Here is an 18,936-nt window from a genome sequence, read left to right as displayed (position 1 = left end):
CTTGTTTTTTTTCATGGTCATATAGAAAGTAATCCCATCATGTTCAGTAATAGGTGCAATTGTTGCTGCTGGCTTGAAAGTGGTATTTTTTAGTTGCCTTTGTATTTTGGGAATTACATATTTGCTCTGAGTGAAGTAAATCTAGTTATCCTTGGTGTCTGTTTTTAGGGAGGTAGAAGAGAGAATATATCTTAGTACCTACAGTAGATTTTCGTGAATACGCTCACTTGACTCACTAGTAGAGTATTCCAATTTACGCGAAAGAGTGCAGCTCTCCCTCTGGAGGACTTGTCACGTCTGACATGATGGACAGCCTAGAGATTTTGGTGAGCGTTATCTGGTCTGTGGGGGGTGTTTAGTTTCTCCTTGTAGAGACCACCACACTGTTGAAGGAGACCTATAGGCCAGTCAGTGCCCCCTTTGGATAAAGGTATGTAAATTAGGTCTTCTCTGAAAGGAAGAAAGCTGACAATCTAGTGCCATCTGTTGGAGCTAGCTACCCTTTAAGCCACCGCCCAACTGTTTAGCAAATATTGCCACATATGACAATCAGACATGTGATTTATGGCCTGACCGCGGGTCTCCTGGACAAAACTTGGCAGCTTCATATATCTCCATGAAGTTGTCACGTTCGGGTCATGACACCCGCAATGTGGGCCGTGCTCGCACTGTGACAAAGGATGTGGCAATGAGACCCAAGGTAAAGACTTAAATCTGCAGAGAGCCGTCATATTAAAGGGGTTGTGCAGTCTTCTGATAAAAGTCAGCAGTCACTGTATGTGATTGCAGACTTCTGAATCCTGACAATGTGTGGTGTGCAATCTGTCAGGTTGTCCTGTAATGGTTAGAGACTGCATCCATTCAAATGACCGCTTGTTTGTGATTTGCACACTTCCGGTCACATTACGACTAGTTTTGCCTGGCTTCTCTCCAAACAAGTGAATTGGTAGAAGCCAAGTATGTCTAGTTGGCACGCAACCACTGGCAATACTGGGGAATCTTGACAGCATGCACACCAGTATTCAGAAGACTGCAGTCAGGCTTTTATCAAAGACCAGGCAACCCCTATAATATTCATAATGGAGCCAACTTGTAGCCCAGTCCTTTTACAATTTGCTTCTGGTCTGCACAGCAGTGTCGGAACTAGAGATGAGCAAACCCAAACTGTAAAGTCTGGGGTTTGTATCGGACTAGTGTCCAGTGCTGAACTCAGAACACTGACTTCTCCTGGAAATCCGTTCAACAGTTCTGGAGTCCGAAGGAGAGAGCGAGAGGTGGGGAAGGGATGGAGGGTGAGGTTGAGAGGGAGAGATTTTAAACGCTCCAAAGTTCGGGTCACCCTTGGTCTCTATGAGATTCGGGTTCAAGTTCGGGTACAATTCTGGTACTCGAATTGAACTTAATACTAAAGTTCGGTCGAACCCGAACTTCCACAGGTCCGCTCATCTCTAATCGTAACGGATCTGTCGTATACGTCATGGAGCATGTAAAATAGAATCATGATGTCAATGTAAACCGAGGCCAAGTCTAGCTCCTATGTTGTGCCCCAAATAAGCTCGAATTAATACAAAAAAGTAGAAAAATATTAAGATTTGAGAATCCTCAGTGGTTGATACCTTTTAATGACTAACTGAAAAGATGGTAACAAATTGCAAGATTTTGAGACTACTCAGGTCCCTTCATCAGTCCTTCTATGCCTGTTGAAGAGACCTGTGTAGTCTTGAAAGCTTGCTATTTGTTACCATCTTTTTAGTTCGCCATTAAAAGGTATCAACCACTGAGGACTCTCAAATCTTAATATTTTTATCACCTGGTTAACATGGTAAAAAGATATTCTACTTTTTTCTACATGTAAAATATATAACAAGTAACCATTTTACAAAATTTCTAGATTTTCTTTTTTGTCCAGCTTGGCTGACTCTTTACTTTTTGGAATACATTTCTGTTTTGCTTTCCCATTTCCTTTCCTTATAATAACAGACAGCGTAACAGATTATAAGACTGATGCAGAAATTCGGCTTATTTTTAGAGCAGAGCCTAACACCAGGCTCCGATACAACCACACATATAGGACGCGCTGTTATATAGCTGTTTTATAACGTCAGCTGTTGATAACACACATAGTTCCTGTTCATCTTCAGAGATGCGCACTCACATCCTGTCATTTTTCACTTCTTATTGTCCCTTTAACCCCTCGTGCACTTTTTAAACCGGGCTTTCGGCCATATCGGGATGTCTTGTACATTTTGCGATGAGTCAATGAATTACACAGAACTGTCTCAGCTGGGAGAGCCCTTATCTGGGCCTGTCACAACTTATCTCACTGCAGCATTTGTATATTTAAGTTACACAAGCGCCTGTTTTTTGGAGAAAGTTGTGAGGCTGCTGCAGTTTGTGAGTTGTCAGTAGGGTTTACAGGACCTTGAACCGCTTGTCCTTTTTGGTGTCAGCTAAACGTGCGGGTCAGATGGGAAACTTCACTCAAGTTTTTTTTTTTTTATGGAAAAACTTGTACAAGACCGATCAGTTTTATACCGCATTCTCACAAATATGGCGCCGTGTTTTACTGTGACAATCAAATTTTGGCCTGCAGAAACTTGCACTTTATTTGGCAATCTTTGTGTAACGATTGGGGCAGTATTGTCTTAGATTGTGTCGTAGGATTTTCCCGCAATCATTTACAAAGGAACATCTACTCTATACTGTATCTCCCAACCTTTAGGATATGTTCACATTGGCGTTCAGTAGCTCAGTTGGAACTTATGTCTGAAGCCCTGGAAATTGGGATTTAGACATATGCACTGATGGTGCCATCTACTATTTAATTGTCTAAGGGTAACTTCCGTCTGTCTGTCCTTCTGTTTGTCTGTCACGGTTATTCATTCGCTGATTGGTCTCGCCAGCTGCCTGTCATGGCTGCCGCGACCAATCAGCGACGGGCACAGTCCGGAAGAAAATGGCTGCTCCTTCCTCCCCGCAGTCAGTGCCCGCTCCGTACTCCCCTCCAGTCAGCGCTCACACAGGGTTAATGGCAGCGTTAACCGACCGCGCTATGCCGCGGTCAGTTAACGCTGCTATTAACCCTGTGTGACCAACGTTTTAATATTGATGCTGCCTATGCGGCGTCAATAGTAAAAATATCTAATGTTAAAAATAATAATAATAAAAAAAATCGTTATATACTCACCGTCCGTCGGCCCCTCGGATCCACAACAGGCCTTCCCTGCTCGTGACGCTTCGGTAACCGGTCCATGCTGCGATCTCGCGAGATGATGACGTGCGATCTCGCGAGACCGCAATGCAATCTTCAGACCGGAGCGCGCGACGAGCATCGGTAACCGGCTGCTTCGATCCTGAGGCTCCGGAAGGTGAGTATATAGCTATTTTTTATTTTAATTCTTTTTTTTTTTAACAGGGATATGATGCATACTACGTGGCTGGGCAATATACTACGTGACTGGGCAGTATACTATGTGGCTGGGCAATATACTACGTGTCTGGGCAGTATACTATGTGGCTGGCCAATATACTACGTGACTGGGCAGTATACTATGTGGCTGGCCAATATACTACGTGACTGGGCAGTATACTATGTGGCTGGCCAGTATACTTTGTGGCTGGCCAGTATACTTTGTGGCTGGCCAGTATACTATGTGGCTGGGCAATATACTATGTGGCTGGGCAGTATACTACGTGGCTGGGCAATATATTACGTGGCTGGGCAATATACTACGTGACTGGGCAATATACTATGTAGCTGGGCAATATACAACGTGGCTGGGCAATATACTACGTGGACTGGCTGGGCAGTATACTACGTGACTGGGCAATATACTACGTGGCTGGGCAATATACTACGTGGCTGGGCAATATACTACATGACTGGGCAATATACTACGTGGCTGGGCAGTATACTATGTGGCTGGGCAGTATACTATGTGGCTGGGCAATATATTATGTAGAGGAGAAAATCCAGCTTCCAAAAATATCAAAATTTATTAAAGATAAAATCCAAAGTCCAAAAACATGGTTCACAGGAGAAGAAATAGCAGCAAGCTACATGTTTCGAACAATAAGTTCTTTTTCAAAGCTGCTCACCATGCACCAGAGTGAGGTTTAAATAGCAGCTGTGAAAATCACAGAAAATCACTCCACCACCTGATGCAGCAGTGATTATATACAATAAAAACGCAAAAATATCACAAAAAACATCACAAAAAAACAAAGAAATATATAATATACATATGTGAAATATATAGTACAACTAGACAATGTGAATCTCTCAGTAATGAAACATGATTTCAATGCACTAGAATTTCCATGTTTTTGGACTTTGGATTTTATCTTTAATAAATTTTGATATTTTTGGAAGCTGGATTTTCTCCTCTATTTGTTCTATTGCCTCACGTGAAGACTGCACGTCATCCGGGCTTCCCCACAACAAATGCCTAGTAGGTGAGCTGGTTTTGTCTCATTTTTTTTTTTTTTTTCTTCCAATATATTATGTGGCTGTGCTATATACTACGTGGCTGGGCAATATACTACTTGACTGGGCAATATACTACGTGGCTGGGCAATATACTACGTGGCTGGGCAATATACTACGTGGCTGGGCAATAGCATATTCTAGAATACCCGATGCGTTAGAATCAGGCCACCATCTAGTTGACCATAATGATCTAGACGACGCAGTCACTGTGTGCTGTTGAGTTTCTACTCACTCGGTTGCTCTTTGAGGTGGGCATGGGAAACGGTTTCAGTAAAAATGTCCAGGCTGGTTTATTATCACTCCTTAAACCGTTCAGAATAATAAGCAGCATTTTTAGGCACAAAGTGAAAACAAAGTACTGTAGATAGTTCATACAGTAGTGCGGGTTCGCCTGCTCAGGTTAGTGTCCTGCTCTTTAGTCCTTAGCGAAGAGAATCACCACTGGAAGTCTATTCATCTCCACTCACAGACACTGAATGAGACAACTGGTCTCCTTTTTATCTGCCATACCACACCCCAGGGTGAAGATACCTCAGCATCCAGTCCCACCCATCTCTCTGACTGCTTGTAACCCCGGCCTTGACACACCCTATTAACTCTCTCAGCACTATATGTGCTGGATCCTGCTTTTTTACAGGGCTTACATAACTGAGGCTAACAAGCTTGATGACACCTGCCTATTAACCTAATGTAAAAAAATTGATGACCATTGGGTGTCCATAACATTTTAGCCATTTCATCAATTCTCCTTCCTTACACTACGTATTGGCAACACCCTGCACCGATCTGCAGATTGGGGAATTTTCAGCCCAATAGGGGCACTTTTATTTCCGTTACTAACTGGAGAGGCTGGTCGGATGTCTGACCGCCGCTCCATTCATGCTCTATGGGGCTGCTGTAAAAAAGCTAAGCCAAGCACCTGACAGCCCTGTAGGGAATGAATAGAGCAGCGATTCCACAAGTGCACTGCCACTCCGTTTTAACAGAAATTAAAGTTCCCCTTTCTGCTGAATGGTGTGGGTCTAAGTGATCAGATACTGACCATCCACAAATTAGGATCGGTGATAACTTATTTTCACTGTAGACCCTCTTTGCTCTTGCCTTCTACAAAACTGAGTTATGTACCACTTAAAGGGGTTGTCTGCCACTCACACAAGCGCTTCTCAATCCCTAGTAAAATAATAACATTTATCGACATTGGCTGCAGGGATTGCGTGACATAATCATCGCCGGCTTCAGTCCTCCCTACTTCCGACAAATCACATACATCCAGAAGGAGTGAGAGCAGCGGCTGATCGCACCACCTCAATGTGTCTTAAGGAGAGGGAGAGTGAACCCTGCACTGATTAGCCTCAGGGATCACATGCCATAACAATGTCATGTGGTGCCCGGGAGAGACAGTGCCGACACCGCCGGAGCATGGTGAGTATAAGTGTTATTATTTTACTGGGGATTCAGAAGGGATTGTCTGAGTAGTGGACAGCCGCTTTAAAATATCACACGTCCTGACAATTATCATTGTCACAAAATAATGCAAGACTATTTCTCTTATAGGTCATTTCTTGTAATGTAATAGCTAATCTGTGTACATGATATTAAGACAAACTTCTTCTGATGTCCGAGTGCCCAACCTCAGGGTCCCCATAAGAGTACCACCACAGAACCTCCATACATATACATTGATGATGGTGAGGGACCTGCTTACAAGCCATAATTTGTGATGTAGATGGTACCTGCACCCACTCCTTGTGATGTATCTCATCCATTGGATGCACTTGTGTATGCCAGTGTACACAGTGTAATAAATACTATAGGAGACTGCCTCCCTCTACTTGTCTGGCTCCGAGGTCACCTTCCTTTGAACATAATGTCCAAGGGGGCCTCTCACGTGGTGCAAAGTGAGAATTGTTTCTAATTGAGCAGAAACATGTGGAAGGATCAGGAATATCTCGGGGGATTAGACAAAAATTCCAAATTTGTACTACTTCCAGGCCGCAGCTCAGCGCAGGCTCCGCTGGGAATAGATGTTAGTTAGTGTGACCTGCGACCCTGGAATCTGTTGACAAGGGTCCCAGCCAGGACCGAGCCACAGAACTCTTTTGTTAAGACCAATTCACTGCAGTCAGTGGCAGTCGCCAGCTCACATGGAAGGAGAGCAGAGACTATATATATATATTTTTTTTTCCCATGCTTTGGAAACATAGGACGCCCGTTCACCAGCATGAACCACATAGCCTCAGCTCAATTGACACTGACAGCTTCCTGGCTTGAGGTTGCCAACTGGCAGGGCATTGATGCGTTGAAGAGGAGCAGCTTGAGGGAGCCTGTACTAGTGTTTGTCTGCACACTGCTGAAACCCAACACTGACTGATTGTGATACCATTAACTTGCAAAGCTCTCTTGTGTTTAACCAGTGTCCTCTGCCAACGAAGGACTCTTCATATACTTCACGTGTCACACTATAAAAGCCACTTTGCCCATAACACCCCAGTCTCACACAGCTTTGTATCCTCTTTACATATCTATTAATATCATATATTTATCCACTTCTGTTATTTGTATCTTTTGACCATTTGATCTATTCATTTAGTGCGGGGAATCCATTGTTCTATGGTTATCATCCAGTCTGACTGGGATCACAAGGATTTGTGCAAGCAATATCCACAGAAGATCTGGGGTCAGTTCTCCGAGATGTTTGGAACAACCTCCCTACCGAGTTCCTACACAAACTTTTTTTATTCTTTGAAGCTGTTTTGAAGGCATAGAAAGGACAGTCACCCCAAATATGGATATTCTGAAAAAGAACAACATTACCTAATTTGTGTATGAGATGTACATCTGTGCTTCAGGTTTATACAGGCACGCCGATACCTGTAACTGGGGATTCTCCTGGGTTGTTGCCGGCACAGACAGTTGAACGCCACCCGAGTTTTAAAGTAGTTCAACATTCATGCTGGCTGCCCCTTTCAAGAACCTTGTGTGCCACAAGACAAACCTACCTCTATTTAATTGCTGGGGCTCTTCTTCAAATCTTCTAAATTGTGTCTCCTGAGAAAATCCATCTCTGTTATGTAGAATACCCTGCTCTGCTATTCCATAGTGCCAGTCTGCCTGCTCGGCTCTGCTGTTCCAGGGTGTCTGGTCCTTCTGTTCTGCTGTTTCGAGGTGCTTGTCTGCATACTTGTCTTTGCTGTTCCAAGGCATCTGTCTGCATACTTACCTCTGCTTTTCTAAGGTGCTTATACACTCTCGGCTTTGCTGTGCCAAGGTTCCTGTCTGCATATTTGATTCTGCTGTTCCAAGGTGATTTTCCACTTATTTGGCCCACTGTTCTGTGCTTTTCCACATGCCATCTAGCTCATCAAGCTTCCCTGTTCCACATGCCGTCCAACCTACTCGGCTCTACTATTTCATGCTGATCCATGCTCCCTCCTGCATATCTAGCTCTGCTTGTCCACCCCTGCAGTACCTCACCGCACCAATGGCTCTGGTCTTTGCTGCTTACTTAGACCTATGGCTTATCGAATCCACCTCACTAGCTGAGCATTGCCATAGGTGTTCACATATTACTACAGCTACTGTCCTTCTACGATCCTTCTACTATGTCTATGCATGTACAGCCCATCATATGATCAATTAGCACAAACCAGTCTGGTTATTGAGAAATATTTACTTATTATTTTGTTCCATATACTGCAGAAAATATAAAATAAATGAGAATAAAGGTCTCCAAACTGATGAGGAGGCTTTCTGATGCGGTTCCCCTATAATGGTAAATTATTATTATTTTTTTTTACTTCTTTCTGTCCACATCCAACATCTTTTTGCAAATTCACTGCAGTTTTTAATATCTCGGCTCTGTTTGAATTCAGCCTGCCAACGCATGTAATAGAGCAGAGCATTTTATTCCGTTTTTTGTCTTTAGAATGTCTTGTTCCTGCTTTTGGTTTAGTTTAGCTCCGGACTTTACAGAACACGGTGAAGTGAAGGCATCCTGATCCCCAGCGGTTATTTGCTCCTAGGATGAAATCTCCAAACACCCTCCAGTTTATTCCCCTCTTATAGGAGGATTAAGTCGTGCCACCTTTTGACACGGAGCCATCGGGATGGTTTGGCACAGTAGCAGGCAGAAAGTACAAGAAGTTGTTTACAAAAGAGGCCATGGACTTTCAGTCTTTCTGTGGAAGCATTCAAGCAGGAAGGCCTTGCACAGTCTGTTTGGCACAGTAGCCGCGCTCAGCTGGCCTCCTGCCCTCCTGCTGGTAGTCAGGGCAAAGGATGTGCCAGATCTCCGATTGTAACAGAGCACTGAGGCCGCCTGCAAATCTGCTTGTAGTTAGCATGAGGCCTTTTGGCAGAGACGGAAGGCTGACCGATCCAGTCGGCCCTTTTACCTTAATATTTTCCATCTGCTTTCCAATGACAGACCTGAGAGGAGATTTGAGTTATGAGGAGTGTGATGGGAAACTGCTTTGAAAAGTTGTTCTAGATCCTGCAGTAAAGATGTTTCCCGACTTGCTGCGCTGATTTAACTCCTTGACTTTCCCTGCGTGATGTGGAAAACGTCTCCTAGCATAATACTGTCCTTTTTTTTATGCACAGACCAGCATTGTACTCTAAATCTCTCAATCTGATCTAGTTTTTTTTTTTTAAGTTTATCTTATTTTATAAATATTTGCATTTTTTTTCCATCTTTGAATAATAACGTTATTTTTTCTTCCATAAATCAATAGTACACTTGAAAGAAAAACATTGTAATGTATGTTATTAGAGAGATTCGCTTCTTTCTCCTCCTTGTCTGATCGTTCATTCTCAGAATTCTCAATTCGTTGGTAAAATAAGTCTCCAGTGAATGCAGATTTTCCCATTAATGAGATATTAGATGGCAGTTGGTGCTCATAGTGTTCAATGGAGAACTATGCTCCTCAATCCTCCATAGAATTTTACAAGCACCAACTGTGTTATCCTATCTCAGTTATGGCGAATATTTTCACAGAATACCGATTTTAACCATGAATTGAGAATTTTGAAAATGAATGACCAGATATCTCTGTAAAGATGTATTACATAGTTTCTTATTGTCATGTGCACTATTGATTTATGAAATAACAATTAAACCGGCGGTTACTCTTTAATAGTGATGAGCAAACGTGCTGGGAAAAGGTGTTAGACCATGCTCAAGTGCTGAATGAGTGACTTCGGCGTGCTCGAATATTATGTTCAAGTTCCGGCGGCTGTATGTCTCACGGATGTTCAACAGCTAATATCGTAACAAAACAATTGTATTCTATGTATATCATGGGAATCTGCTGCCATCTTCACTTTCCCTAGCGCTGGTGCTGATGCCTTGGCATACATCATTTTTACATATATCTACTAGTCCTTGTTCTTATTGGTCAAGTGAGTCCAGTGATGTCATCTATTTGCAGTGACTGATGTAAGCAATGGTGAGAACATATTAAGACTGCTGCCCAGCTACGCCACGCACTGAAACATTAAAGGGATTTTCCAGGAATAGCGGTCTTCAGCCTAATAATAATAATCTTTATTTTTTTATATAGCGCTAACATATTCCGCAGCGCTTTACAGTTTGCACACATTATCATCACTGTCCCCGATGGGGCTCACAATCTAAATTCCCTATCAGTATGTCTTTGGAATGTGGGAGGAAACCAGAGAACCCGGAGGAAACCCACGCAAACACGGGGAGAACATGCAAACTCCTTGCAGATGTCCTTGGTGGGGTTTGAACCCAGGACTCCAGCGCTGCAAGACTGCAGTGCTAACCACTGCGCCACCGTGCTGCCCAGCCAGGGCCTTGTTACTTACCATTCCTAGGTCTGCCGCTGCTTTGGTAATTATTTACCGGCTGCAGCGGTGACATCAGGGCTATTGCTTACATCACTGGCTTGTATCGTCTACTTCTGCAGTGATTGGCTGATGTGCACTGTCATTATATTGTCACCAGCGCAGCCTGTAAATAATCAGCAGAGCAGCGCTGGAGTGACTTATAGCGCTTTTTTACTATTTTAGCCAGGTGCTGGTCGTTAGGTTGATGAAGAACACCATTCCTGGAAAACCCTTTTCATTTTTAGGAGACTTAATGGGAGATTTATTTATTTTTCTCTTTAGTTATTCAATAGCTTTATGCACATAGTCTTTGAACTGCTCCCAGCGACTTCTCAAGTTTTATGGAACAGCAGTGCCTTTGTATACAGGGCTGTGGAGTCGGTAAGCCAAACCTCTAACTCCTCAATTTACCTAACTTCCGACTCCACGGCTCCAACTCTACGGCCTTGGTCACTACTTAGCATGTACATAAAGTGCAGCACAGATTCCCCTCCACTACGTTCCACAGCACTGATCACTACTGAGCATGTACATAAAGTGCAGCACAGATTCATCTCCACTACGACTCCACAGCACTGGTCACTACTGAGCATGTACATAAAGTGCAGCACAGATTCATCTTCACTACGACTCCACAGCACTGGTCACTACTGAGCATGTACATAAATTGCAACACAGATTCATCTCCACTATGACTCCACAGCACTGATCACTACTGAGCATGTACATAAAGTGCAGCACAGATTCATCTCAACTACGACTCCACAACACTGGACACTACTGAGCATGTACATAAAGTGCAGCACAGATTCATCTCCCCAAAAGCCGAGGTCCTTAGATCAGGAACAGAACAGATATTTATAGGGCATTACATAACTTTCCAAAATTCTTATTAAAATATTTACAGCAAATCCTCCATTGTACTGCTAAACCCAATTTATTATATATTTTCACAGTCTGTCCATTTTATACGTACTCCCACTCCACGACACCACTGCCCTGTTTGTATACCTCCAACTTACAGATTTTCATTCTTTCCATTTTTAAATGAATTTGGAAAGAAAAAATTTGGCATGCCTCTTGGGGGCATGGCCCCATAAAAAACCACCATTGAGCACCATACGGCGTCACAATAATTTGTGCTGCCTTCCAGCCCTCCCTCACAAACCTCTGCCACGTACACAAGGTTTTTATTCCAGTTGGCTGGTGTTCACATTTTATCTTGTATAAAGCAAATAATTCTCCCTGACTCTCGGATACTCTTGTGTAAAAAAGGACAATGGTTTATTCCACAGCGGTGTCTTGTTCTATTTAATATAACGGGAATGCGCTTGTGATGTGTGAGAACAGAGCGGCATTCGATCGCCGAGCAGTTTTTACACCATGATTAAATGAAAACATATGAGGACAAGCCCCGCACATATCAAGATCAGATTTCCTCTCCGTAACACCGATCTGTGCCGAGCAGATGCAGCGAGGTATTGTGTTAGTAATACATCCTTTATCATGATTTCTGGCTCTGGCATACAGATAGGGCAGAGCTGTCATAATCGTACAACCGATAGCTTGTTATCTAGCAGATTTTGCGCTCGGGGCTTTATATATTTGTCTCCAGTTACAATCATGGATGTCTTTTCAGGAAATGAATGGAAATCTCTGCTGTTTGTCTCCGCTTACCGCCCTCTTATATCACAGGTGAACTCCTCTAGCCCACCATGCCGGTAATCTTCAGCGTTTTATCACTTAGGAGTGGAGATAAATAGCTGGAGAATGATCTCCACATTCCGCACGCGGTTGTTGGCAGGCTTCTCTGCTGCATCTGTAGCGCAGAGATGGCTTAGGATGTGTTAAAACCAATGTTCCTCTGTAGTAATAATACTCAGTAGTCGGATACAGCCGAGGCCTTTGTTGTTTTCCCACATTGGTAGATAACGGCGCCATCAGTATATACGGTAGTGAAAACTTATTGGGACTTCTGCCTAGTGGAAACCAAAGACAAATGAGGACATTTCCTTGGGAAAAGCTGAACTCGGGCTCAAAGTGCACAAAAAAAACTGGCGTGCAAGATATGTGGAAACTGTATTTTACGTCTTTACTGTGACATTTGTGCCGGGTCCTGTCCCATCTACTCCTGCTTTGATTATCGACCGACACAGGATGGGCCCCCATATAATAATAATGTCCCCCATTCTTTCTCCTTCCTGTTGTAATGTCAACTATCCTGGCCCCTTCCAGTAATAATGTCCCCCTTTCTGGCCCCTTCCAGAATCAATGTATTTTGTCTGAATTTATGTCCCCCGTCTTGAGCCCCTTCCAGTAATAATACACCCCATCTTGTAACAATATCTTCAATCCAGGACTCCTTCTTGGTATAATGTTCCCCATGGTGGGCCCTTTCCTGGTATAATATTTCCCATCCGGGGCCATTTCCTAGTATAATATTCCCAATCCTGGGCCCCTCCTGGTATAATGCCCCCCCATCCTGGGCCCCTCCTGGTATAATGCCCCCCCATCCTGGGCCCCTACCTGGTATAATGTCCCCTATCTAGGGTCCCTTCCTGGTATAATATCCCCCTCCAGTATAGGCCTGGTCGCGGTCTCACCCTTTGCGACCGTAATCGTTATGCCCCTGCCTCCTGATACTTATGGCTCTGGTCAGTCTAGAAGCTTTTGCATTAAATCCTTGTCAGTTTGTGATTTTTTTCCCTGTTGTCATCCCTGGGTGGAGCCACTCTCTATGTAATCCCCTGAGAATAATTTCCCACTGTCAGTCATAGCCAAAGTTCCTCAGGTGTTGCGTGTATCAGGTACAGTGTCTCAGTGGATAGTTCTGATTGTGACTTCAGCTTGTTTACTGACGTTTCTACTGCCTGACGATTTTGTACCTCTTCTTTTTTTTCTCGGTTACCTGACTAATCTTCTTGCCAGATCGCACCACTGAAAAGCAGCTCACTGTAGTTCAAGCCTAAGGGTCCCTGTGTAAGCCCAGATCCCTATACAGGAGTTAAAGGGTGAAGGCCAGGACCACCCCTGAGATCTGAAAAACAGAGTAGCTAGCGCCAATCCTGTTTGTGGCATTCATCTTTAGAGCTGCCATGAACAGTGCCTCCTACGTGACAGTCACTAAACAACCTGTGCTATACATATGCAAGGAAGGAAAAATAAAGCACTTGTAGATCTTTTGTAGTAAAAATAGATAAGATTCTCACCTAGTAATGTTATACTCAGGGCTGTGGAGTCGGTAAGCCAAACCTCCGACTCAGACCCCTCAATTTCCATGACTCCAACTCCACCAAAATGGGCTCCGACTCCACAGCTCTGGTTATACTAGGAGCATAATGCCCATTAGGGCATGGTGGAAAACCATGTGTTGGTAGGAAGCCAATGATTCCATCCATGCTTTGTGATCATCAGTGGAAGTGATTCAGAGAAGAGTAGGGATAACTTGGGATGCACCAAATCCAAGTGGAGAAACAAGTAAAAGAAGGGCTTCTTTATCAACATGCAACACGTTTTGGGGGCGGCCGTTCCCATCCTCTGGTATACACCGATATATAAATGTACAGATACAGAGTATTTGTAGACCTCTCTTAGGACTTTTTAGGACTTCATTGAGTGTTCCCAGTCTAAGAACAACCTGTTACCAACCAGCAACCTCCTGACCACCCTCTAATAATACCAGTCGATAATCCCTTTGATCGTTTTGGCCCATGACTCCTCTCCTTATTCAGGTCTTCAGGTTTTCCAGGAACATGATTAGAGCCTGGAGAATGCCTCCACAGTCACCTAGAAACTTAGAAAGGGCTCAAGGGTCCTCAGTAGGACTGCTATTAGGGCACTACCATAAATATTGCCAGTGTCATAGCGGCACAGATGTAATGGAGAATGGGAATCTACTATATAATTGTCTAAGGGTCACTTCCGTCTTTCTGTCTGTCTGTCTTTCTTTTTTCTTTCTGTCACGGATATTCATTGGTCGTGGCCTCTGTCTGTCATGGAATCCAAGTCGCTGATTGGTCTTGCCATCTGCCTGTCATGGCTACCGCGACCAATCCGCGACGGCCACAGTCCGATTAGTCCCTCCCTACTCCCCTGCAGTCAGAGCCCGGCGCCCGCTCCATACTCCCCGCAGTCACGGCTCACACAGGGTTAATGCTAGTGGTAACGGACCGCGTTATGCCGCGGGTAACTCACTCCGTTACCACCACTATTAACCCTGTGTGACCAAGTTTTTACTATTGATGCTGCCTATGCAGCGTCAATAGTAAAAAGATCTAATGTTAAAAATAATAAAAAAAATAAAAAATCATTATATACTCATCTTCTGCCGCCTTTCCCGCTCCTCGCGACGCTCCGGTGACCGGTCCATGCAAGCGGCAGGTTCCGGTGCTAAGGATGGTATGCGACAAGGACCTGCCATGACGTCACGGTCATGTGACCGCAACATCATCACAGGTCCTGCGCGCCTGCGCGAGAAGGACCTGCCATGACGTCACGGTCATGTGACCGCGACGTCATCACACCCTGGGACCGGAAGCTGCCGCCTGCACCGCACACAGGCGACAGAACTACAAGGGTACCCTCGGAAGGTGAGTATATGTTTATTTTTTTAACCTGTGACATACGTGACTGTGCAATATACTACGTGGCTCTGTGCTGTATACTACGTCACTGGGCAATATACTACGCGGCTGGGCAATATACTACGCGGCTGGGCAATATACTACGCGGCTGGGAAATATACTACGCGGCTGGGCAATATACTACGCGGCTGGGCAATATACTACGCGGCTGGGCAATATACTACGTGGCTGGGCAATATACTACGTGGGCTGTGCAATATACTACGTGGACATGCATATTCTAGAATACCCGATGCGTTAGAATCGGGCCACCATCTAGTACTTTATAAATGTCACATAAAATACAAATGTGGTAATGCTTTTTAGACCGAGCAACCATTGCTTTTGACTCACACAGCCCAATAAGTATTAGATCATTCTACGCACAAAAACTGTTACTATTCTCGGCAGCACATCACCAATTTCTACAGAACACTATGCTGTTGAGAATGATGGTTTTATTTTTTTAAGCAAACCAAAAGACTTAAGGTATGTGTCCACGTTCAGGATTGCATCAGGATTTGGTCAGGATTTTCCATGAGTATTTGTAAGCCAAAACCAGGAGTGGGTGATAAATGCAAAAGTGGAGCATATGTTTCTATTATACTTTTCCTCTATTTGTTCCACTCCTGGCTTTGGCTTACAAATACTGATGAAAAATCCTGACCAAATCCTGATGCAATCCTGAACGTGGACACATACCCTTGAAGGGAACCTGTCACCCCCCCCCCCAGGCGTTTTTAACTAAAAGAGCCACCTTGTGCAGCAGTAATGCTGCATTCTGACAAGGTGGCTCTTTTAGTTCTGGGTGCTGTAACTGCCGAAATAATCAGTTTTGTAATTTGTCCTAAATACCTTTACTGCTGCACAAGGTGGCTCTTTTAGTTATAAACGCGGGGGTGGGGGGTGATCGGCAGCCTGTTTACGCTGCACAATTTTCTAGAAATCAGCATTACACTCGTACCTGATAATCGTGCAGTGTAAACGCACCCGAAGAAAATCCAAACTTTCAAGAGCACGTTCCATATGATAAGTCGTAAATACTTGATCATTACTTATTAAGAAAAAGGGAGTTCAGAGACAATCCTCTTTTTAAGGGTAAGTTCACACGAGGCGTTATTTTCATCATTTTTTGGGGTGCAACAAAACCTGATCTCTTGGGAGGAAAGAAGCTGCAGATAAAAAGCTTGTTTTCCTTGGTTTTTGCATTTTTGTGCGTCGGTTTTGCATGCTAGATTTGTCTCTTGTTGTAGGATGTTAAAGTTTAGTGTTGAAAAAAAAGTCCTATTCCATAGAATGAGGTTTTGGCACAAAAAACGCTCCAAAACATGATACCTGCGTTTTTGGTGCTTTTTTTCAGCGTTTTTTCATCACCCATTTAAGTTAATGGGTGAAAAAAGCTGAAAGTGACATTCTCTATTGTGCAAAAAACCATGCAAAGCACAAAATACTGATGACAAAAAAAACTGTGTATATGAAATTTCTGAAATCTCATAGGCTTTGCAGGTACTGAAAAACGCAGCTGTAAATTAGCGTAAAAAAACACAGCAAAAACACCTAGAACTTGTTCTAGAAGCCCCAATATCCTCACTTATTGAGCTTTTCCTATTGTCAGAGCTGCTCTTTAGGCTACGTTCACACTAGCGTTGTGCGCCGTTGCGTCGGCGACGCAACGCACAACGCACGCAAAAACGCGTCAAAACGCACGCAAAAACGCTGCGTTTTGCGACGCATGCGTCGGTTTTTGCCGAAAATCGGACGCAAGAAAAATGCAACTTGTTGCGTTTTCTTGGTCCGACGCTTGCGGCAAAAAAGACGCATGTGTCGCACAACGCAACAAAAAAAACGCATGCGTCCCCCATGTTAAGTATAGAGGCGCATGACGCATGCGTCGCCGCTGCGTCGCCGACGCAAACCCGACGCACATTAGCTTAACGCTAATGTGAACGTAGCCTTACTGATTTCTGTGGCCGTTAAAGGATATTATTCCTTAGGTTTATTAAAAAAAAAAAAAAAAAGCCAAAGGTATGAACTGGGATATAAACTGGTGTGCATGTAGCGTGTAAGTTTACGTTCACACTTGGCCACTGAACAAAAAAAAACCAAAGACAGAAACATAATGATTAAATACCCTGCAGTAAATAAATAAACAGCATAGTGCATGAAAATAATTTACGGTACTTAGTTAACATATTTTTTTATCAAACCAATTGTGAACGTCATCCCACCTCTTCATGGTGACCATAATTTGGACAGTCCTAAGTCTACTATTAAAAACCTTGCCGCTTGTCAAGTGACATACATATGGATAAGGGCTGAGAGGGTCTGGGCCCAGCTAGTGGACACACAGCCGAGAGAGACCGCATCACTATAATGCCCAGCTCATAAGAAAGGCAGCCACACCTTGATATGCACATGATGCAAACAGATTGATGACCATCCCAATTAACGGTCACCGTGAAGTGGTGGGATGGCGTTCGCATTTTTTTTTTTAATAACAAAACGAGTTAAAGGGCACCTGTCACCCCGTTTTTTCAGTATGAGGTAAAAATACTGTTAAATAGGGCCTGAGCTGTGCATTACAACAGTGTATTTTGTGGACCCCGATTCCCCACCTATGCTGCCAAAATACGTTACCAAAGTAGCCGTTTTCGCCTGTCAATCAGGCTGGTCTGGTCAAAAGGGCGTGGTGTCTTCCCCCAGATCTTGCTTAGTTTTCCGTTGGTGGCGTAGTGGTTTGCGCATGCCCAAGGTCCCGAATCCACTGCACAGGGGAGTTAAAAGAGCGCGATGTGCACTATTTCATTGGTGATCGGTGGGGGCGGCCATCTTCCTTTGGCCGCGCGTGCGCAGAAGTGGCGCTCTGCTGGCCGCGGCTTCAGGAAAATGGCCGCGGGATGCCGCGTGTGCGCAGATGGAGATCGCGGCGGCCATTTTCCTGAAGCCGAGATGCGAACTCTGCTTCAGGAAAATGGCCGCCGCGATCTCCATCTGCGCACGCGTGGCATCCTGCGGCCATTTTCCTGAAGCCGCGGCCAGCAGAGCGCCACTTCTGCGCACGCGTGGCCAAAGGAAGATGGCCGCCCCCACCGATCACCAATGAAATAGTGCACATCGCGCTCTTTTAACTCCCCCTGTGCAGTGGATTGATTCGGGACCTTGGGCATGCGCAAACCACTACGCCACCAACGGAAAACTAAGCAAGATCTGGGGGAAGACACCACGCCCATCTGACCAGACCAGCCTGATTGACAGGCGAAAACGGCTACTTTGGTAACGTATTTTGGCAGCATAGGTGGGGAATCGGGGTCCACAAAATACCCTGTTGTAATGCACAGCTCAGGCCCTATTTAACAGTATTTTTATCTCATACGGAAAAAACGGGGTGACAGGTTCCCTTTAACTAAGTACCGTATATCATTTCCATGCACTCTGCTATTTATTTATTTACTGCAGGGTATTTAATCATTATGTTTTAGGTTTATTATTTAGTTTTGGGGGATGCATTTTTAGTCTTTTGGGTTAATTTGCAATTACTGTATTATGTATGGATAGATCTATAGATTATATATGTCATAGATCTAAAGGAAGCTGTATTTTGCCATTACAGGTAAAATGAAAAAAAAAAACAGTCTTTCATCCACTCTGTCTGTAGAAAGCCTATTTTCCTTTTCTATGAAGCTTTGTAGCTGTCCTTCATTACTAAGTGCAGATTAACGTGCACTAACCGCTGCCGGTGTTACCTCTTAGGGGCGGATGATCACTCGCGCCAGTCAGTGACTACAGTATCAGACTTCTCCATTTATTCTTGCACTTGTAGATCCGCGCTTCTCCTATGTGATGAACGTAAAGCTTTTTTTGTCACTTGTGTTTAATGGAAATCTCATAATAAGGGGGCTCTTAAGAATTCATTATTTAAGAGGGCTGAACTACAAGGAGCAGCTCGGCAGGCCTAGTATTGATGCACTCAGAGAG

At 44.1% G+C, this 18,936-nt stretch overlaps 1 protein-coding gene across 6 annotated transcripts in view; it reads left to right on the top strand.

Moving 5' to 3' along the window:
- The window catches only part of DENND1A (DENN domain containing 1A), an 851,690-nt gene that overhangs the window by 265,235 nt on the left and 567,519 nt on the right, over positions 1 to 18,936 (top strand). The window lies entirely within an intron of this gene.

Source organism: Ranitomeya variabilis, chromosome 2, assembly GCF_051348905.1.
Source record: "Ranitomeya variabilis isolate aRanVar5 chromosome 2, aRanVar5.hap1, whole genome shotgun sequence".
NCBI lineage: Eukaryota > Metazoa > Chordata > Amphibia > Anura > Dendrobatidae > Ranitomeya > Ranitomeya variabilis.
The sequence above is the reverse complement of the archived record's forward strand: the minus strand, read 5'-3'. Positions and strand labels throughout refer to the sequence as shown.